Raw genomic sequence first — 23,065 nt, forward strand, 5'->3', positions numbered from 1 at the left:
AGGCCCTGAATGTAGAATCCTCCTGCTGCAAGGAGAGGCCCTGCAGAGGAAAGGGTCACAATATTCGGTGACCGTTTATATAATTAATCCACCAGAGTCTTTTTTCAAGTCACCAGGTATGCAGTTCCCTCCTGCTATAGTTGGATCTTAAGTGTACCCCAAAAGCCCATGTGGTAACAGCTTGCTGCTTGGGGTGATGGTAGGGTCTTTGGGAGGTGGAACCTAGTGAGAGGTCTTCAGGTCATTGGAGGCATGTCCTTGATGGAGACTGTGTCCATCTCCTTGATGGGAGTGTATCCTCCAAAGGGATCGAAGGGACCCCAGTTCCTTCCTCTTTTTCACTCTTTCTTGCTTCCTAGCTATGAGATGAGTGATCTCGTTTTGCCTCACACTCCTGTCATGATGGGCTGCCTCACCATGGGACTTAGCAACAGGACCAATTAATCATGAATTAAAATCTCTAAAACTGTGAGCCAACAAAACCTTTTCTCTTCATCAGCTGATTATTTCAGGTATTTGTTATAGTGACAGGAGACTGACTAACCTCCTCTTCCCACATGTACTACTCCCAGCAGAGGCAGCCCCAAATTTCCCTCTTGGCACTTTGCTGAGCTCAAATCTAGCTTATTTGATAAGACACAAGCATCTCTATAGCAGTTCTGGAGGGGCCTCCTTTGGATGAGAACATCTACAAAATAATAAAACAAATCATCTGCCCCCATACACAGACCCAACATACAATTGGAAACAGGGCACAGTGATCATTCCCATTTGGAAAAGCAAGTCAGGAGGCACACAGCAGTCACACCTGTCATTTTAAAGTCTCCCATGCACACATTATGAGAGCCTCTTTTCCTACATAAGTAGAAGATTCCTGCTAGGTCTTATTGATTCTTTGCTCTGAGAGAAATTCTCCAATCCATTGTTCTTGATGTCCCAAGACTTGGCCTGCTGGGAGGGCCTTCCTTGTCCACGACCCAAGTGAGCTATATCTTAGAACAGAAAATATGCTGTCCTCATGGGGCTGTGAAGGCCTCTCAGCCTACCTCTTACCGATAAAAGGTTGGAGTCCAAAGGTAATTTGAAGCCTCAAATGGTCACAGGCCCTTGTACTCCAGCCAGTGCCTCCTTTGCACATTGCAATTCTCTTCAAAGGTTAATTGGTATCTTCTATGTTTCAGTCTAGCCAGCACCCAGAACTCTGAGAGATAATAGTAAAATTATATTTTTTTCTCTAATACCCTTGAGTTTAGGTCAGTTTGCTATGCAACTGCAGATAACCAGAACAAAACCCTTAAGAAATACAAGTAAGCCTGGTCATGCTTGTAATCCTCGCTACTTGGGAGGCCGAGATTGAGAAGACAGTGGTTTCAAGCCAGCCCAGGGAAATAACTTTGAGAAACTCCATCTCGGCTGGAAAAAAACTTTGATAGACCAGGTGTGGGGGATGAGAGAGAGGAAGCTGTGCATGGTGGCCCAAGCCTGTCATCCCATCAGATGACAGATTACCCTGGGCAAAAAGTGAGACCCTATCTCAAAAATAACCAGAGCAAAAAGAGAAGCTGGAGGTGTGGCTCAAGTAGTAGAGCACCTCTTAGCAAGCGTGTACCCAAGCTCCAATCCCAATACAGGCCTGGATCCATTGGAGGCCAATTGCATAAAAATCTCTGGCAGAGAAGTCCATGCAGTGCTGATTGATTTCTCCAGGTGATTCCACCACAGCCGGGGGTGGAGAACCTGCTGTTTCTCCATTAGGGATGCCGGTAAGAAACCCAAAGGGCTGTGCAAAACATCAGCTTTGGTTTCTCCTTACTAGAAAATACTTTCCTATTTTTCCCCACTGCATTCACTTAGCTGTGAATACAGTCAGCTACAGTTACATTTTTATATATGACAAATGGCAACAGGTATGGAAATGACATCATATGAGGACAGTATGATTAAAAACGAAGGTGCTTAATCCAGAGAAGAAAAGGTGCATGGTGCAGACTTTAGCTGGGTATGCGAGTTTTTTCTGCTTACTAAAAATTAACAGTAAGCCATTAGATAGAAATTAGCATGGTGAAGATTATGCTTAACAACTTATTTTAATAAGACAGAGAAATAACATTTTCTCAGCACCTAGTACCGTAATATGTATCTCTATATATCTGGGTTAGGGAACTGGGCTGTTCACAAATAATGCACTGTCCTCTCCATCCAATCACATGGCAGGATCTTATTACCAACTCCTTTGACCTGAAGAATGCGCAGATGACTGTTTTTGACCAAAAAAATGTGACAGGCAGTGACGTACATTATCTCCAAAAAGGAACTTCAAAAGCCACTGTGCAAATGGCTGGATCCCCTTTCTTCTGTGATACTGACACGGTAAACACCATTTGACTGAGTCCAGAACACAGACTTGGAGCAGAACCCCTGAATAGGATTGTCATAAAATGCAGGATGTCAGGTTACTTTTGAACTTCAGGGAAAAATTTTTTGTATGTAATGCATAGGAACTAATTTTATATTGATTGATTGATTACCTGAAATTTAAGTTGGTGTCTTGTATTTGTCTTTGCTAACTCTTACAACCCTATCTTTAAATGCTCCATGGTATCTATCAAACATTAGAAGGAAGTAAGCCTTTATTTTAAGCCACAGAAACTTGGAGATTGTTGATACTGCTAAATAACATAGCCTAAATTGATTTATTTCCCCTCTTTGTTAAGAAAATATTTTGATTTGGGCCCCAATTTTTTTTAAGGAAGAAGGCAGCTCGTGTATATAAAAAGAGGAATTTGACAGACATTATAATGTATGAACTCAAACTTTTTTTCTAATTTCATTTAAAGGCAGTGTTACAGGAAAGCTCCTTGATAGCAAGGGCCTGGCCCCTGCCCCAGCTCCCAGGGCCCCATCTTAGTAGGATGTGTGACATGGGGTGCCCATTTTAGCAGTGATGGCAACTCATGCCTTTGGCCACTAGGGGACAGCATGGTGTCTCAAATTGTATTCTGAGCTTCAGATTTCTGGTAGACAGTGATTTCCAAAAACCAGTTGGTATTAAGATGACACTCTTTGCTAACATTTCCACAGGGTCACAGCAAAGAGAGACAAGTAGGGGTACAGTAGTCATGTTTTCCTCATAAAATCATATACCTCCAATTTAAAGAAGTGCCCTTTACTAGGAAATTGTTTTTGTCATTCAAGTATCCTTTCTTTTATGAATGAAGGTAACTATATGGGGGAAGCTCTTTTTTTTTTTTTTTCATTTTTCTCCCTCTCTTACTTTCTTTTTTTTTTTTTTTTTTTTCATTTTTCTTTTATTATTCATATGTGCATACAAGGCTTGGTTCATTTCTCCCCCCTGCCCCCACCCCCTCCCTTACCACCCACTCCGCCCCCTCCCTCTCCCCCCCACCCCCTCAATACCCAGCAGAAACTATTTTGCCCTTATTTCTAATTTTGTTGTAGAGAGAGTATAAGCAATAATAGGAAGGAACAAGGGTTTTTGCTGGTTGAGATAAGGATAGCTATACAGGGCATTGACTCACATTGATTTCCTGTGCGTGGGTGTTACCTTCTAGGTTAATTCTTTTTGCTCTAACCTTTTCTCTAGTACCTGTTCCCCTTTTCCTATTGGCCTCAGTTGCTTTAAGGTATCTGCTTTAGTTTCTCTGCGTTAAGGGCAACAAATGCTAGCTAGTTTTTTAGGTGTCTTACCTATCCTCACCCCTCCCTTGTGTGCTCTCGCTTTTATCATGTGCTCATAGTCCAATCCCCTTGTTGTGTTTGCCCTTGATCTAATGTTGTGGGAAGCTCTTTATTGTTTATTGTTAATTTTCTTATGTAATCAAAGAAATAATAGCAACCTTCTGATGTTCTAGAATGTTTTTCAGAAAATTACTTTTTAGGCTTGTGAAGTCAAAATTTCAGAGACCCTTTAGCTTAAGATGTCAGAATCAGGCAGGAAACAAGGTGACCAACTCTGGTCCCCAGGCTTTCTGTCCTGCCAACCACTCTCCTTCCTTTGGTCACTGTTAACCTCTTGGTCAACAGTCAGCTCAGTGTCCTGCTTTCTCCTACCCTATCTCCCCCCACACATACACTTTAAACTTGTCGCTATCGACAGCTTCCACTGCGGAGAATTTGAGTTGTTCCTTTCCTGTCCCAGGAAAACCTGTGCCCGAGTTTTGTCTCCGATTCCAGAACATCCTCACACTCTGAGACCTTCACCCCTTCCTGTGATCTACCCAGCAAAGAGGTCCGAGATCCCACAAACCCACCCCTCCCCAGGGGGCACGGCTGAAAGCAAAGTCAAGGGCCCCCTACCTCTTGGCTCTCCAGCATTTCACCTCTCATCACCCCTCTCACTATTCTCTTCTTTCTCCCCAACCTGGGAACACTGTACTTATTCACCACACGCTCTCCTAAAGCTCCTGGGTTTTGCCTTTGTATGACCTAAATTTCTGAAACTCAGAAGCCAAGAAAAGACTTCTTTGCTTTTACTTTTGACATATGCTTCACTGGAAAAAGGAAGGTGGTAAGAAATACTAGGAGGGCTGGCGGAATGGCTCAAGCAGTAAGTTCCTGCCTAGCAACCATGAGGCCCTAAATTCAAACCCCAGTGCTGCAAAAAAAAAAAAAAAAAAGAAAAAAGAAAATACTAGGAATATAATGATTAATAACTTGGAAACAGCATCTGTCTACCCAAGTTACACAGCTGATTGTACACACATAAGGACCCAGCATGGTCCCCAGTGTCTGTATTTCCGTAAACCAGGATAACCAACTGGACCAGCCATCCAGGTTTGCTTTACTTTCAGTGCTAAAAGCAGGGGGACAAGATGGTCACCCTACAGCCAACATTAGGGAACCCCCTATTCCAGGGAGGCTACACATCCTGGGAGGAATTACAGCTTAGAATGCAAAGGGTTAGACAAACGAGGAAGTGTCTGCGGCACAGCCTTTTTTTCACAGGGTAACGGTTATCGTTCCAGAGCATTTGAGGCACTCAGCAACTACAGATGTAAGACCCAGGTGTCCTAAGGATTTTGTAACAAATCCCTTTCGGGAGCTGACCTCACAGCCCTTCCCTCACACCTGGCCTTTCCCATGGCTCTGTCCCACTCAGCGACATGTGGCTCCTCTACCACAAGAAGCCACACTTAAAGCATTCTTGCATATTTTACATCAAAACAGTGTAGGCTGTCCTTTGGCAGGGTGTTATGAAGCTTTCTTTCCTTGACCGCAACCAGGAGAAGCATCTAATTTTTCAGTGTGTCTATAGGGTGGGAAAACGCTGTGGATTTCCACAACCTGAAACCTAATTCCTGGTAAGAAGCTACCATCTGGTGGATATTTGTGAAACTGCTCACATCCTGTGTTTGGAAATGAGGGTCTGAGGGCAGCTGGCCTTTCAAAATGCCAACGGTAATGTCACCCTGCGGCTACCCAAGAGCTTAGAGTTCAAGATGGGCTGAGTCCCTTAAATATGTGACTAATGTTTAGCCTCCACATCTGTTTTAAAAAGAACTACAAGAGAGGACTGTGTAGGTTCCTGAAGCAAGGAAATGATAACTATTTAAGGAAACAGAAATGTTACTCGCCCTGATTTTTTTGGGGGGTGAGACTGGGGTTTCAATTTGTGTCTTCATACTTGCAAAGCAGACACCTTACCGCTTGAGCTACACCTCCAATCCCTAACCACCCTTATTTGATAACACGTTATATTCAAGTATTGAATTATCACTGTGCCCCAGAAATATATAAAATTAGTATGTGTCAACTAAAAACTTTAAAGATTAAATGTGTGAGTCTATGGACCGACAGTGATTCTTAGCCTAAGAGAAGCCTAAAGCAGTGTCTTCTCTGTTATTGATTGTCCAGTTTAGTTTACAATAAACCCACAAATATCCATTGTGTCTTCTCTCCTTCCCCAAGCATACATGATTCTTGCTCCTCTGTATCACAGCCATTTACCTGTGCAGTTTCTCATGAGAAATCCAGTCATGCCCTGTGCAAAAACCTTCTTAGACATGGTCCCACATGTCAGTGAGGCTTGTGACTGTCACCTCTGTCATCTTAGTTCACCACAGACCCACTCTCTGAAACTCTGCACCCCCAGCCAGTGGGGGAGCCAGGGAATCTGTTAAGTTCATGTGACATGTCCCACCCACAGCTGGTTGAGCAGGGATAACCATCTCACCCAAGCCAGTAGGCTAGATTCTTGCTCTCTTGATACTTGGAAACAAGTATTGGAAGCCTTGAACTATTGTAGCTACATCTGCTGTAGGGAGCTCCGGCACTCCTAGGCTGGCACCTTCTGCCATTAGCACAAGAAGCAGCCAAGGCTGACTTGAGGAGAGCAGGGAACAGCCATGAGCAGAGCGAGCTGGAGAGACCCTTCAACCCCTGCACTGGAGCATTCCATGCCCCTGACCCACATTTTGGCGTCTGGACTTCATGAGTCATTCTGCATCCTAAGAATGAATGAATTCCCCTTTATTACTGAATCAGGCTCTATGGTTACCTACAGTTACACACACACACACACACACACACACACACACACAAGATGAAGGTCTATCAGCAGATCCTAAAGCATGAGCTGGCAGTACCCACAGAAATGAGAAAATGCTTATAATCAAAAACATTTCAAGCAACTGCATACTCTAACTTCTGCTGTCAGTGATAAGATAAACCAACCTTCCCAAGACTGTTTCAAGGTTCTCACAAAAAGAGAGGTAAACCACTCCAAGGGAAGGGCAGGTTTTCTCAACAGGAAACATCATCTCCCATGATGCCCGTGACTGGAGAGGAAGTGCTTAGGGATAGAGGAAGGAGACACTCCCTACCCTCAGGACAGTCTCAGTGTCAGTGGGTAAGCAATGAGTTAGCCCAACAGAGTTTCTGAGACTGGCTTGGTTCCCCTAGAAGTGGATCTGAGCACAGCTTAAGGGGCAAGATGTTTATCAAGGAGTGCTTCTGGTGGGGATCCCTGTGGGAGTGGGGAACCAGCAGGAGGAGTGGGAAGAGGGAGATGTTGAGCCAAGAGCAGCCTTAGCCAACCCATGGGGAGCCTTGGAGTTCTAATGGCTGAGCAGAGTTGCCCATGCAACTACAATGGCAAGGCCTTTGCCTTTCTGCACCATCCACTGGATGTGAGATGCCTTACAATAGCCATGACCTTGGACAAGAAGGATCTCTATATTTGAAAGCTGTCCACTCATAGGAGTTCTAACAGTGGGGTAATAAGCCTTTCCCTATAAGAATCCTCAAATGAGCTGGGCTCCTTATGTGATCTTTACTTCCTTATTAAGGTCTCATTCCCACTAGGACTTGGCATTTTTTTCATTCATTCTCATTCAATGAGAAGTTGACACTGACATTTACCTAAATTAAATTACTCCCAAAGGCCAGGACCTAGGTAAGGAATATTATGATGTCATGGACATTTGTTCCCTGGGGCATCTTTGCCCCTTCATTTTACTGTACTCTTTCCTCCTCTCTTCCTTGTTTTCTACCCAAGAAAACTAACCCTTTTGTCAGTAAGAATTTTTCTTTTTTTGAGTGTAAGAAATAGGACGGACCATTTCATTCTATGGAGTAAATGGTTGCCAGCTAGTCATTTCCGGCCCCATGCCATCATCTCTGTTCTTGCTGCAGTCCAAAGGTTCATCATCACTAAATTTAGATGATCTTCTGTCTGGTCTCTTTTCTCTGTAGTCCACCCTGAGAAGTGAAGCCACACCAAGCATCTTCAACTATCACCCTGGCCATGTTATTCCCTTGTTCAGGAGAGTATCCCCTAATCCCATGATGTGACGTTCCAGGACAAGCAGCCCTGGACCTGAAGTAGCTGTGTTGGGAGCACAGGCCCAGGAACCCAATGCATGTGTGAATCTCACTCCACCAAGTGCTGGCTCTGCACCTTGGGGCAAGATACTTGTCTTCTGCCTCAGTTTTTCCTTTGTCATATGGAGGTGAAAATAATATAATCTGCTATAAGGAATAGATTTGTTATGTAGTTAATGCTCCTAAAGCACTTAGAACAGTGGGAGATATAGAACACTATTTCTACTGGCATTCACTGAGTGTCAAATATAGAGTGACCTTGCCCTTGACAAGCCCCTTCACCTCATCTTTAAATGAGGGGACTGACCAAGTGGTCCCCACATCCCTTCCTGCCCAAGGATTCTGTTGCTCTCATACCTATCACAACACTCAAGGCCCATATTCCCACACCATGGGGAAGTACTGTCATTTTTAGGGTCCTCCCCACATATGCCTTTGTTCCCTCTCCTGCCCAACCTGGATTTGTCCCTGCACCCCTTTGTGTGCTGACAACCTTACTGGATTATATCCTTTCATCTTTGTGTCACCTCCAGGGTCTGGAATAGCTTCTTCTACAAATGTGTTTAGGAAATGTCTGTTGACCAAATTGATGTGGAGCATGGAATATTTGGGGTCACCTTCCAGCCAGCCATCTTCGCAGACTTGGCCTCTCTGGAAGGAGTCCTATAGCTGAGGCCCTGGAAAATGCTCTGGCTTTTTCAACTGCTGATTTAATTTGCTGCCATCTGTCACAGAGTATGAGATCCTGGAGGCCTGGCGCATGTCTCCTCCCAGGGCTCAGGGCCATGCCTGCTCAACTCTTGGCATATGCAGTTCTCATACTGAGGCACCCAGGGTGTGTGTTGGGAGAAGGAAGGTTGAAGCTGGAAGGGGACCAACAGATATAGCTCCCCTCTCAATTATTCCTACCCATATTACACTGATGAATTTCAGGAATAGATTTGTAAACACTTAGCAAAACTAGTGTCTTTGAGTACAGTAATCATGCAGAAAGAAAACCGTCCTCTAGATAGATACACTGATTATTCTTTTGTATGTTAACACTTACCCAACCCACTACAGGTAGTTTGGGGTTAAGACCTAGGTAAAAGAAGAACCAACAAAAATTCTTAAGATCCACAAAGTTGTGGAAGTGAGGTACTAAGTGCCATTTGTTTTTCTAGAGCACCAATGATCAAATCTGTAAAACTGAATAAAGAAGCTATGCCATTTGGTCTGTTGTACTGAGGACAGCAAGAACATTTGCTAGAATTCTCAGGAACTGCAGTGTCCCTTTAAAAGGCAGTCAGACTTCTAGCCATCTCAACCTTCCAGAACATCATCAGAAAAGTGGAGGTCAGGTTTAAAAAAAAAAAAACAAAAACACCCAGCATCACTGGTGTGCACTCAGGAGAAGAGTGTTTCTAACCTGAGCAAACCTTATGCTCCCAAGCATCATGTTAATTGCACAGCTGAGTCAATCTGCTGGGAGTCCCTTTTGTGCTAGAGATATAATTCTGAAAGCAAATGCAAACAGGAGTACTGCTGAATCCAAAGTCTGGCATTTCCCAGTGTTGCCTTGCCAGCCAACCCAGCCAACACTAATCTTAATTGTTAATGCCCTATTCAGTCGTTGATTAAGCTGATCAAAGGGCATGTGCCCTGTGTTGTTTATTAACATGCCAGAATTTGGTTCTTAACCTAGGACTTGCTGCCATTTGCCACAAATACAAGTGAGTAGCTACAGATTGATTTGGGGAGGTGGAGGAAAGGGGGAGTATCTCTTTCACCCAGGCTGGAGTATCTGGGAAAGGCTTCCTGTGTAGTGCTTCGAAATTCAGTCCCTGGTCCCTAAAGGAAATACTGTATAAACCTCACACACTCCAGGGCTAGAGGTATGGCTCAAGTAGCACTTGCTATGCTGAGGACTACAGCTAGTGCTGTTCTCTGTGGGCTGTGTCACCTACCTTTCCTGTTCTGTTGCTCTCTTAGAAAAGGACCAATCACTTTCCACCCCAACATCTCTTATCTCTTCTGGAAATTTGAGTCAAAAACTTCACACACACAGACCTCTGCCTCAACCCACAGGCATGCTGGCAAAGCCAGGCAACCTGCTCTCATTCTGTCCCTCAACCCTCACACTCCCCCTGAGCTCATAAAATTAGGTCTGTCTCCTCAGCTTGTTTACTCCCCAGCTCCTTGCAATGGGCTTCAGTTCCCATTTCCCCACAAAGGCCTGTGAGGTCCCAATTTGGAAATGCAATGACCTTCTATTCAACCTTCACCTTTGTTCTCTACAGCTTTTGGCATTTATGCTAGCTGTTTCTTCACCATCCTTTGCTCTCTTGGTTCCAAAGATACTCCACTCCCACTGATTCTCACCCTAAGGTGGTAACTATTTCTCCTTCTTCCTTCCCCTCCTCTGCTTCTGTGGCCCTTGCATGGCATTCTCCAAAGCCCCATCATCACCTTATCTTCCTTTCCCAAGATTTCAACATTTGCCCCTTCAGTTCTAAAGATACTCCTAAGCCAGCAATTTGCCTAGCCATTTGCCCAGTGTCATTTCCATCATCTTCCATGCACCCCTCAAAATCATCAGGTACCACTGGAACTCATCATTTCCCCTCCTAAACCTGCTGCTGCTAGCACCAACGTCCAAGCCACTCCCACCCTAGTCACCTCCATCAACGCCCAGGCTGAGTAACTCAACATTGTCCTTCCTCCTTTGCTTTCCCAGGACTAACTCCCTACTAAATCCCACCCAGGTCACCTCTGCATTAACTTTCTTATAATCCCACTGTGCCTGTGTACCACTCTAATTCAGGCCGTCACCATCTCTTCTCAGAATGATAGTGCAACAGGCTAATTACTGAGGTGGTTACTTGTATTTTTCAGGTTGACTTTTTCTTCCTCTATTCCATGAAGCAAGATAAAGACCCTGTATATCCTTCACTTCAGAAAAAGACTTCCTGGTTTTTACTGAAGAAAACACACTGAAGTGCCTTTGAGGACAACAAGAGAAGAGAAAAGATGCCTTTGAAGGAAAGAGGAAAGAAAGTCCTAAAAATAAAAAAATGGCCAAATGTCAGGGTTCATACCTATAATCCTAGCTACTCAGGAGGCAGAGATCAGGAGGACGATGTTTCAAAGCTGGCCCCAGGCAAATATTTCTTGAGCCCCTATCTTAAAAAAAAAAATTACAAAAGAAAAGGGCTGATGGAGTGCTCAAGCAGTAAGAGCGCTTGCTTAGCAAGCATGAGACACTGAGTTCAAAGTCCAGTGCTGCAAAAAAACCAAAAAGAAATGGAATACTATTCAGTTTAAAAAAACAGTAAACGAGAAAATGGACTGATCTATTGATCTATGCAACAGTATAGATAAGTAAAAGCAACAAGACATGAAAGAACTGAGTCATCCCACTTATTATGTTAAATTCTAGAAGAGGCTAACTTACTTATTGTGCTAGAACCCAGAAGAGAGACTGCATTGGGGCAGGAGAGAATAAGCTAAAAAGGAGGCACAGATGAACTTTCTGGAGCAAGAGGAATGCTTTATATCTTGATTGGGGTGTGTTTATATAAATATTCCATTCATCAGAACTCATCAAACTCTACACATCGGTCTTTAAATGTTGCTGAATGCAAAGTTTTGTTTTGTTTTGCTTTTTTAAATAAAAAGGTCAGAGATTGGGAGAGGGGAACTACACAAGTTCCTGGGCTATACTGGTGGCAGCACGTTGAGGGGGTCATACCATCTTCAAGGAGAGGACTTCATGGTGTCACAGGTACCAGGACCTGACTTCAGAATCCCCTCACGCCCTGAGCCTCCTGAGGTTTCACAGAGATCAAAGGTGAGCAGGAGACAGTGGAGCTAGAGGTCTGTCTCAAGCTCCCCAGGTACCTAGTAATGTTTCCACATTTGGGGCCACCTTCCAGAAGGCAGGCATACCAAATAGTAATTGAGAGTGAATTTCTTACAAGCCAAGTGACCTGGAAGTTGAATATGAAGAACTAAAGAAAAAAAAGAAATGGGCATTCCTTGTACACGTCTTGGCTGACTAAAAGTTATGCCCCCTATAAACATTAATAACTCCAATTCATCATTCAATCAGTTCTTCTCCCTAACTTCTGACAAGTTGATCTTCCTAGTCATAGGTCAGGTCATGACTTTCTCTAGTTCACACTTTGAATGACTCCATATTCCTTGGGGAAAAAGAAAATTTACATCCTTTAACCTGAAATGCAAGGGCCTCATCTATCTGTATCCCTTTTCAAACTCATTAGCTTCCACTGCTCAGCAGGAAAAGGAGAAAGGGGTACACTGTATAGAAAGGACTACTAACTCTATACAGAAGGATCCAAGTTTTCAAATGCTTGTCCTGTTTCTCAGGAGTCACACCCTGCATAAACATACTGGCTCCACACACCAATATTCAGGGAAAGTGAACAAACTTTAATACTTATGTAACCCAAATATAATTATAAATGTAAGTCCCTCAAAAGCTCAAATTTGTTCCAACCATGTTTTTCAAATCAGCCTTGCACCCAACCTTCACATGCATGCGAGCTTGGGGAAGACATGCAACAAGCCCAGGCTTTGGGTAAGACAGATTTTGTGGAGCAGACACTGTTGTTTGTATAGCCAACCATGACCATGTACATCTCCCACCTTTTCCAAACACAGAGGATCTTTTTCTTTGTCTTTCATTTGGTCTGTCACTAAGCCAGTCTTTGAAATCCATTCAACCTCAGAAGAACATGTGAGGCAATTCTGACTGCTGAGATGTGAGAACTCTTCTGGTAGGCTTGTAGGAAATTTCCTTTCTCTCACCACAGACATCCCAAGAACATTGTCTCTTCTCCTGGATTTGCTTCTGTTCTGTTTGGGTCTAAGGCCTGAGGCAGCAACCACTGTCTATCAAACAAGAAGGACGGTGCTTGGGAAAGATGGGGAAGCCTAGTTGTCTCATGATGCTGGTGGGCCACTAAATTAATTGATCCTGGATCTACCTACCTGCCTACCTATACCTACTTATAAACTACTTTGGTATGAGATGACATACTCATTTAGTGAATTAATCCACTTGAATTCAATTTTTTTGTTGTTGTTGTTTTCTGTGCCCAAAAGGAACTAACCAAACACTCTGAAAACTTGGTCAAGAACTTCAAGACAGGAAGGAACCATCCTGTTGGTGTTCAGTTCACATCAGGAACCTTCATCAGCAGACACCTAAAATGGCACTATAGTTTGGATGTGGATTATTCTCTAAGGGTCCATATATTGGAGACTTAATTATCAAGGTGGCAGTGTTGAGGTGATGGACATTGAAAAAGTAGAGCCTAGTGGACAGTTCTTGGGGAACTCTTGAGGGACTCCTGAGTTAGTTGTCAGAAGAGGGCTGTTTTACAAAGAACTAGACTGGCCACACTCACTTCCTCCCTAGCCTCTTCTTATGATTTCCTTCTCTCACACACAGTTGCTATCGACCTACCACTCACTGTGAGGTTCTCCCCAGAGCAAAGCTGTCACCATGCCCTGAACCTGCAGAACTGTGAGATGAATAAAACTCTGTCCTCACAAGTAGCTTGCCTCAGGCATTTCATTACAGCAATGAAACTGGACTAATGAAGATTTTCCAGAAAGCAATGGCTCTCAAGGGAGTCAATAATGACAGTTGTGGAGGGAGAGTATTACCATCTCACAGATTTTTTTCTCAAGAATGTGGTTTCTCTCCCCTCCTCAGGGACAAAAGGAAGTGTTCAATTTGTCCCCACCTGGTTGGAGGGACTCTAGGAGATTATTTCCTGATGTTTGGCAATATGTGCATCTTATCTAGTTGGATGTCTGGCCAGCCTCAGAACTGGGAACAAAGAAGGCAGAGGAGATGGGGCTTTGCAGGCTTGTGGGGTGTCACAGCACGAATGACCCCTGGAGCCTCACAGAGCTGTGGAACTGATGCTTGCAGCACTATCAGCAGGGCTGACTGTTGCCCCATCTGGCTATAATGAATCTGTAGGATTAGGAATCAGATCTACAGCAACAACTCATCAGAGAGAGGGCAGTTCCCCAATTTCTTATCCCCAGTGGAACAAAAGAGGAAAAGGGAGGGGAAACAGATCAAGCCCTGCTGTTCGCCCCAAGTTGCTGGAGTAGCCCCACCTAAATTGAGCTTATGGTAAGAGACAGGCACTCTGAGATGACTTGAGACTGAAATTTTAATCATTTGATTAGATTGGATAGAACTGTTTCTGGTGTGAACCTCAATGAGGTGTGGCTTCATCAAACTGGTTACAGCCCAGATGAATATGGACATAGGAACTCAGGTGAGTCCTGTGTCACTAGCTCAAAAACAGTAACATGGTGAAATTTTGAGGGACCAAATTCCAGATAATGAACCTTCAGAACTACACATCAAGCAAGCATGAACTGAGAAGGCCTACTGTTTGTAAAGAGCATGGGCAAATTTAGTATTTGAACTTCATCAAATGTTTTTTGACTATTCAAAAGGCTTTTTTTATTTCTTCCTACTTCTGTGGAGATTGTAAATAGGCCTGGTCACTACACAGTCACTGAAGGCAGAATGACAAAGACCTGCAGCCATGCAGAGGAAGAAATTTCCATTTCTCCACCAACCCTCTACATAAGAGGCATGGCCCACCTTGCAGGCATATTTAGTAAATCGGTGCTATATCTTCTATACTGTTACATTCAGATCTATCGATTTCTTCACTGATTTTCCTGAGCTGTTTGTTTTTGCAGTCCTGAGGACTAAACCCAGGGCCTTAGCCATGAGAGGCAAGTGCTCTACCACTTGAGCCACATCTGCAGCCCTTTAGTTTTATGTTTTGTTTTTGAGATAGGGTCTTACTAACTTCTGCCTAGGCTGGCCTCAAACCTGCCTCTGCCACCTGTGTAGCAGAGATTACAAGTGGGCCACCACACCCAACTAAGAGCTATTGTTATCTAATGGGTTTATTTCACCAAGACTTGACCAAATTAGTGGGTGAACAAATGTAAACATGCAAAAATATGAAAAAAAAATTAGGTTGGGGTGAGGAATTGTGAATTTACTTCTGCACATTTTTAACTGCAAATGTCATGTTGTATTTCCTAAGAGTGAAGACTGACAGTTTATCACCTCTCTTAGCTCCTATATAGCTATTTTCTGCCTAAGAATACTACAAAGGGGAGGGGAGATATTTGCACTCACCACACTTTAGGACAAACAAATCAGTCCACTGACATTTAGGTGAATGCAGACAAATGGAGCTATAACAAGCTTCAATTGCACAGTGCTTCACTGCCTAAGGGTAATTTGTGCTTTATTAAGCAGAGGTGGAATTGTGAAGAGGACACCACAATCTGCTAGGTTTCAAACTTTAGGAAAGGCTCTAGGAAATAGCTAAAACAGAAGCTTCTTTAATCAATGTGGAAAGTATTTATTAAACATCTAATGCATGCCCAACACTGGCCAAGACCATAAAAACACACTGAGAACAGTAAGCATAGACTTTGCCTTTGCCTTCCAGGAACAGATATGACTGTGAAAGAAAAGTGACTAAACACAAAACCATTGAAAGTGAAAGAATAACACACAGTATAGGGATATATGTTATGTATATATTATGCAAATGTACATATATATGTTAAATTTAGAATCATCAAAATTGAAAATTTAGTTCTTTACTTGATCTCCTATCTGCAGTATCTAATAAGCTTAAAAATTGTAACAAATTTTCAGCTAGTGTCTCACACCTCTAATCCTCATTGCATAGGGGGCTGAGATCGGGAGGACCATGGTTCCAGGCCAGTCTGGCAAGAAAGTTTTCGAGACCCCATCTCAATGAAAAAGAAGCTCGGCATGATGGTGCATGCCTGTCATCCCAGTGACAACAGGAAGCCTAAGAGCATCACACATAGTCCAAGACAGCCTAGGCAAAAAAGCGAGATACCATCTCCAAAATAACCAGAGTAAGGCTCAGGTGGTAGGGCACCTGCCTAACAAGCATGAGTCTCTAAGTTCAAACTCCAATAAGCACAAAAAAAGAATTTTTTTTTCTATATCCTTTTGTGCTTTATACACAGAATGTACTTCTATCCTAACCCAATGAGCTTAAGCCCCCTAGGAGCAAATGAAATCAAGTCATTGACCCATGACTGAAGGAGACTACACATGAAGGAATAACGGAAAGTATAAGATCTGAGGGAAAGGTGAAATTTAAGTGACTTAGCATTTTTCTAGGCTCAGAACAAACAGGTCTGTGTATAAATGACTGACCACCAGGTCTGGTCTGCAGGTTGAACAGAGCACCTGTATCCATGGCAACTACAAAGTTTACCCGTGATGTCTAAGAGCCCCTTCTCTGAAGCTCTGCATTTCCTTTAGAAATTGAGGCCACTTCTATGTCAAAATAAACTGTGTAAACGTAGGGTGTTTCTTTCTTACTGATACCATCTCAAAGAGTAAAATTTCTTATAGTCCATAATTTTAGAGAACAAAGTTTCACTGGTAGAGTGGCTCAAGTGGTAGAATACCTCCTTAGCAAGCAGGCCCTGAGTTAAATTCCAGTACTGTCAAAAAAAAAAAAAAAAAAAAAAAGAACAAAGTTTCTCAGTGAGAAAGAAAGTCACCTGAAGGGAATTATGACAAGTTACAGCTCAGCATGTCCTTAGAGAAATACTGTTTCCTGTTCATTTTGCAGCTCACTTTATCTGTGTCTGATAAAAGACAAAGCAGGTTTCCACTTTCTCAGCCTGAGCTACATTTAACTTTCTCAACTCTACTACAATATGAAACACTGCCTGCATTCTGGTTAGTAATATTCATGGCTATTGCTATGATAGGCTGTAAATATGAAGTACTCTGTATCCTCACCAAGGTCTAACCATGTCTCCCATAGCTTAATGCTTAACAAAAAATTTGGGACTGAATCTGATTACCAAGAAGAAGCAACATTTCAAGTTCATCTAAACAGGCAAATCAGGCCCGAGAAAAAGGGGGATTAGGCAAAGCCAAGTTAGGGTGTTGTGCTGTAACAAAAAAAGAGTTCCCTATCAACAAAACTGAAGGCAGGCCACTCTGCCTCAGCTGGAAGAAACATTATCTTAACAGGATTTCCATAGGAAACTATTCAACACAGTTGATCCTATGAAGGCAGTTTTTCAAAGGAGACTTACAGCTATGCACAGGGGATAGCTTTCTGTGTAAATCCAGTTTATGTGAACGATTACTTTCAAATCTGCATCTTTCAGATTTTGCCCTTTTTATGGATTCTGACAATCAAACCTTTCTGTCTTTTCCTACCCTAGGCATATATTAATTGCTTTAAAAAGAGACAGTCTGTTGAGTTTTTATTGCTCAAATAATGTATGTTCAATCATCCCAGTTCAAGTATGTCATCATTAAACAATCACACCCATTATAGGGAACATAATGAAACCATTTGCAGTGGGAAACTGTTCTGAACTCTCAGTACCCCTTAAGTAAAGGGCCTTTGTGTCATAGGAACACTTTCCACTTCATCTCATAAGGAAATGTTAACACATTGTAAGGAGTTGTTTGTATATTGGTTTAGTGAGCATGAACCAGAGAACAGATAGTACAAAAAAGCAGTTATTCATACAACTGAAAGACATGAAACTAGAATCTGTCATTTAAAAATTTTGGGTACTACAGAGATTAGGTGAACATGAGATCAAACTTCCTAATCTAATAAATTACCTCTCGCACCAAACTGTCATCAAGTTTATCAGTCAAAATTGAGATTACCAGATGAAAAACATTCTTAAAAGAGCATTCCTTTGTGAGTGTTCAACTATATCCTGTGAACCAACCATATCTGGTGAAACCAGACCTTATCTCAGGGATGACACACATGCCACAGGAAGGCAGCAATGACATGAAATGTCAGTGAGGACAATCCATATTCAAAAAAAAAAAAAGTCATTGTGTGGCGCTCCCTCTTGAGGACAGGAATGACAGCATGCACAACACTACACCTGTCTCTCCACACAATAGGGCAAATTATGTCTTTGAGTTGATTTGAGATGCAGAAGAAAAGTCCCCTCATTTCAAAATATACCAGCTACCTAAAATACTTCTGCACTGCCAGAACAACACATATTTATTCCAGTTTTCAAAATACTTAACAGTCCTGTATTTAATTTGTCAGCTTTTACCTCAATCTGAAGTGCCATCTCCAAACTTGTACCAGCCTTTTACGGAGAAATATGTTAAGTATTGGTTTTAAGATTATGTTAAGTCTAAAGCCTACTTTGTAGGTCCAACAAGGACACTCTGGGAGACTATAACAGTGCATAAAGGGAAGAATCATGTTTGCGTTTTTGATAAAGTATACCATACTTGGGACTTAGGCTAAAATGGCCTACATACACTTACTTAAGGAACTTTAATCACTTCCTCCTGCTATTGCTACTCACTTATGATTTAATAATGAGCCCCAGCAGGAATGATGCTTGGGGAAAGAAAGTGATTTCAGGAGGTAAGCAACAAGGAACACAGTGCTCTGGTCTCAACACCGTAACTTCCAAGCTAGTTCTCCATATAATTTATGATTTATCAGTAAAGGAAAAAAGGTCATTGAAATTTTCTGTAGGAAATAGCTGGCCAATTTAAATTATTACAATGCAAGAGAGGTATATCTTGAGTAAATATATTCTGTAGTATAAAACCAAAATCATAACCCTCCTCCATGCTGAAGCATTTCCTAGTTAGTGTGCCAAACCTCAGTTCTGTGCTAAAACAGTACAAGCAACTGGCTCAATCAGTCCACGTCATCATCCAGGACTCAGTTTGATATATGTAAAACACACTATCCACGTAGTTCTAGATCACACTGCAAATATGGAAATAGTTCCTGTACTTTCCTTTTTAATAACGATTTTTTAATCATTTTGACATTTACTTACATGTGTATACATTGTTTGGGCCACCTTCCCCCTCCTCCTGCCACCCCTCCACCCATCCCAACCCTCACACTTTCAGGCAGAACCTGTTCCATCCTCTTGTTCTCTGATTTTGTTGAAGAGAAAACATGAGAGATAATAAGAAAGACAGCGTTTTTGCTAGTTTGAGATAAAGATAGCTATACAGAGAGATTCCTAGCATTGTTTCCATGCACTTGTGTATTGCAGCCTACACTGGTTTATCTCTACCAGACCTCTTCACTACTTCTGGGTCCCCTTCCCATAGTGGCCTCTGCCAGTTTAAGATAACTATTCACTCCTCTACAGCGAGCACATCAACCACACTCAAGTTTTAGGTTTCTGTCCCTTCCCCTATTCCTCCTGTGTGCGTTCTCTGCTTAGTGTGTGACCCGTGTCCAATAATAGTGCTGCATTTGTTTCAGGTCTATAATCTGCTTATGAGGGAGAACATGCAATTTTTGGCCTTCTGAGCCTGACTAACTTCGCTTAAGATGTTCTCCAGTTCCATCCATTTACCTGCAAATGACAAAATTTCACTTTTCTTTGTGGCTGAGTAAAATTCCTTTGTGTATAAATACCACATTTTCTGAACCCATTCGTCGGTAATGGGGCATCTTGGCTTTTTCCATAGCTTGGCTATTGTGAATAGTGCTGCAATAAACATGGGTGTACAGGTGCCTTTGTAATAACTTGAGTCACATTCCTTTGGATATATCCCTAGCAGTACTGCTGGATTATATGGCAGATCTATGTTTAGTTTAAGAAGCCTCCATATTGTTTTCCAAAGTGGTTATACTAACTTACATTTCCACCAGCAGTGTATGAAGGTTCTTTGTTCCCTGCATCATCGCCAACACCTATTGTTGGCGGTGTTCTTGATGCTAGCTATTCTAACAGGGGTGAGGTGGAATCTTAGTGTGGTTTTGATTTCCACTTCCTTTATGGCCAGGGATGGCGAGCATTCATTTTCTCATGGGTCTTTTTTTTTGGCCATTTGGATGTCTTCCTTTAAAAAAGTTCTGTTTAGTTCAGTTGCCCATTTCTTTATTGGCACATTGATTTTGGGGGAGTTTAGTTTTTTGAGCTCCCTGTATATTCTGGTTATCAGCCCTCTGTCTGATATAAGGCTAGCAAATATTTTCTCCCACTCTCTGGGTGATTTCTTCAGTGTCAAGACCATTGTTGTGCAGAAGCTTTTTAAATTTCATGTAGTCCCATTTGTCCATCCTCTTAGTTGCTGGGCTGCTGGAGTTCAATTGAGGAAGTCCTTGCCTATACCTATTGCTTCCAGGGTATTCCCTGCTCTTTTGTGTACTAACTATAAGGTTTCCAGTCTGATCTCAAGGTCCTTAATCGACTTTGAGTTGATACTAGTATAGGGTGACAGGCATGGATCTAGTTTTAGTTTTCTGCAGACAGGTAACCACTTTCCCCAGCAACATTTGTTGAAGAGGCTTTTCTCCATCGTATGTTTTTGGCACCTTTGTCAAAACAAAGGTGGGCATGGCTGTGTGGATTCACACCCAGGTCCTTTATTCTGTTCCACTAGTGTATATATCAGTTTTTGTGCCAGTACCATGCTGTTTTTATTGCTATGGCTTTTTGTAGTGTAGTTTGAAGTCGGATATTGTGATACCTCCAGCATTGCTTTTTGCTCAGTATTGCCTTGACTGTTCGCAGACTTTTTTATTTCCAAATGAAATTTAGGGCAGATTTTTCAATCTCTATGATGAATGTCATTGGGATTTTGATGGGAATTGCACTGAATGTGTAGACTGCTTTTGGTAGTATAGTCATTTTTACTATGTTGATTCTGCCAATCCATGAGCATGGGAGATAGATGTAAAACAATCTATGTAGTTCTAGATCACATTGCAAATATGGAAATAGTTCCTGTACTTTCTAAGGAAAAAAAAACCCTTCAATTTGTGGCCTGGCTTATGTGTCCCTCAAATCTGCAGATGAATTAAGGACAATTCTCATGTAAATGTAATTAAAAGAAAGAAACCTGTCTTGCATTTTGGACTACTCGGCAATTGTTTCCATCTTTTCAATAAACTACATCATAGAAGAAAATGTATAAAATCTTAACCTTAAAAAATGTAGAGGGCTGATGGTATAGCTCATATAGCCCTTGTCTAGCATACGCAAGGCCCTGGATTCAATTCTCAGCACCACAAAAAAACAAAAATATGTAGAAGCCAACCAGCAAGGCACTGTAAAAATGGAACTCTAAGGGTAACAAAGATCTTAGAAAGTTACCCAGTCCCTTACCTTTCTTGCTTCCCTTACTGAAAGAAGGTCATGCTTTTTGGGCTAGGCATGGTGGTACACACCTATAATTCCAGCTATTCAGGAGGCAGAGACTGGAGGCACTGGCAGTTAGTGTGAAACCCTATTCAAAAAAACAAATTAAAAACCAAAAAGGGCGGGAGGAAGCAGGGAGAAATGACCCAAACATTGTATGCACATATGAATAAAAAAACAACAAAAAAAAAAACCCAAAAAGGACTGGGGCTGTGATTCAAGTAGGAGAGTGTGTTTCAACCCCCCAATGCCACAAAAAAAAAGTACACATTGGTTATGATAACCAATTTTAACATTTTTTTGTTATGGCTTGAACTTTTAAGTCCCGGGATACAAAAAAACCCATTACTTTGTACACCACCACGTCCCCAGCATTTTGAGAACAGTATTGATCATATAGTGGGAAAAAGGGAAAATGTGACTTTGGTAATCCAGATTCAATTTGCTTTTGATTTGGAGCAGGTGAAAGATATTCATTTATGGACAAAGGGAGAAGAGAAAGCCATCTAGTGGACGGATTGAAGGGATAAGCTCAAAAGCCACATCTGCCACTCCTTGCACCTCTTGCCAAATCTTTTAATGTCATTTATTGCCTTTGTGAAACAGGTTAAAGGCAAGCAGCTATTCTAATTTCAAGAATACTAGAATCCTAATTGAATAAAAAAATCTACTTGCGGCTTAAGAAGTCATTGCCTGTCTTCAAGGGGAAAAAAACCACTTAAAACCATTTTACTCATGCTTCCAGTGCCCAGGGGAATAATGTTACAGTTTCAACGTGGCATTCTGAGTGTACCCTCAAACTGTAAAATGTGAGTTGGACTAGATCCAACCGAAAACTCCACAATGCTGTGTTGGTGACAACTGCATGTTTCTTATTTCATCCGTTAACTGCTTACCACCACAACCATGTTCATCTCTCCCTCAGATACTGTTACTCAGGAGTTTTCCCATACCTAAAACACCTTTCCCATCTACACTTCACCTACTGACATCTCCAACTTTCAAGGTCTTTAATAAATCAGCCTCTTCTGGCACAAACTGACAGAATGTACAATACTCATGCAATGTGGTACCAAAAGCCAGTCTCCAATTTTCTTATTCCCCAACCCACTGAATAGCAGAATGCTTAAGGATTTGTTTGGGAAACTAATGAAGTAAGAGTAACAACCTACCACACCACTGAAATGTACTGAAAATTGAGAAAATAGCTAATTAAATTATCAGGTTTAAATTAATTAAAGTGGATCTATATGGCAAGACAGAAACCATAGTGATCAATAAAAAGCAGAGTTAAGGGCTGGCAAAGTGGCCCAAGAGATAAGACTGCTTGCGTAGCAATAGCAAGCAAGAGGCCCTGAGTTCAAACCTTAGTGCTGCCAAAAAAAAAAGCCAGCATTAGAGCTGAGCATTATGATACATACCTGTAATCCCAGCACCGGGAAGATGTGGGCAGGAGTATTAGAGTTTAAGGCCAGCTTGAGATATACAGTGAGATCCTGTCTCAAAAATTAAAATAAAAAATAATTAAATCGATGGAATGATGGTAGACTGAAAGACATGTAAAAAATTAGTAAGATCTAGGTGAAGATCACGGGAAAAAAGCTAGACAGAACTCAGCAGTTTTTCCTGTTACATAACATTCCAGGGTATTTCAATTATTACTACAATGCTGATTTAAAGCATACGATCTTCTATACTATGGAAATTTCAAATAACTAGACAAAGATCTACCATAGGATTAAAATCCACTTTAGAATTATGATCACTTAATCATTTTGTAGAATGTCAATGTTTTGTTTGTAGAACAAAAATAAGTGGAATAGAAAGAATAAATCAACCTTAATTTTTTCATAAATATGGACATTTTAAAAGAATAAAATTTGTAGACTCAAAGTTTTAATACTGACATGAAAAGCAGATTTTATTCATTCATTTGTTCATTCATTATCAAACTACTGCTATATGCCAGGCATTATGTAAGACAATGGAT

General features: G+C 41.8%; 1 long non-coding RNA gene across 3 annotated transcripts in view; it reads right to left on the reverse strand.

Annotated features, from left to right (window-relative positions):
* LOC141422549 (uncharacterized) overlaps positions 1–22,457 on the reverse strand; it is a 133,164-nt gene extending 110,707 nt beyond the window's left edge. For all 3 annotated transcript variants that reach the window (XR_012447177.1, XR_012447176.1, XR_012447175.1), the window contains exon 1: positions 10,920–22,457. This is a non-coding gene — a long non-coding RNA (uncharacterized lncRNA). The remainder of the gene's footprint in view (positions 1–10,919) is intronic.
* Positions 22,458–23,065: the final 608 nt, after the last annotated feature.

The sequence above is a fragment of the Castor canadensis genome, chromosome 4 (assembly GCF_047511655.1).
Source record: "Castor canadensis chromosome 4, mCasCan1.hap1v2, whole genome shotgun sequence".
Classification (NCBI taxonomy): domain Eukaryota; kingdom Metazoa; phylum Chordata; class Mammalia; order Rodentia; family Castoridae; genus Castor; species Castor canadensis.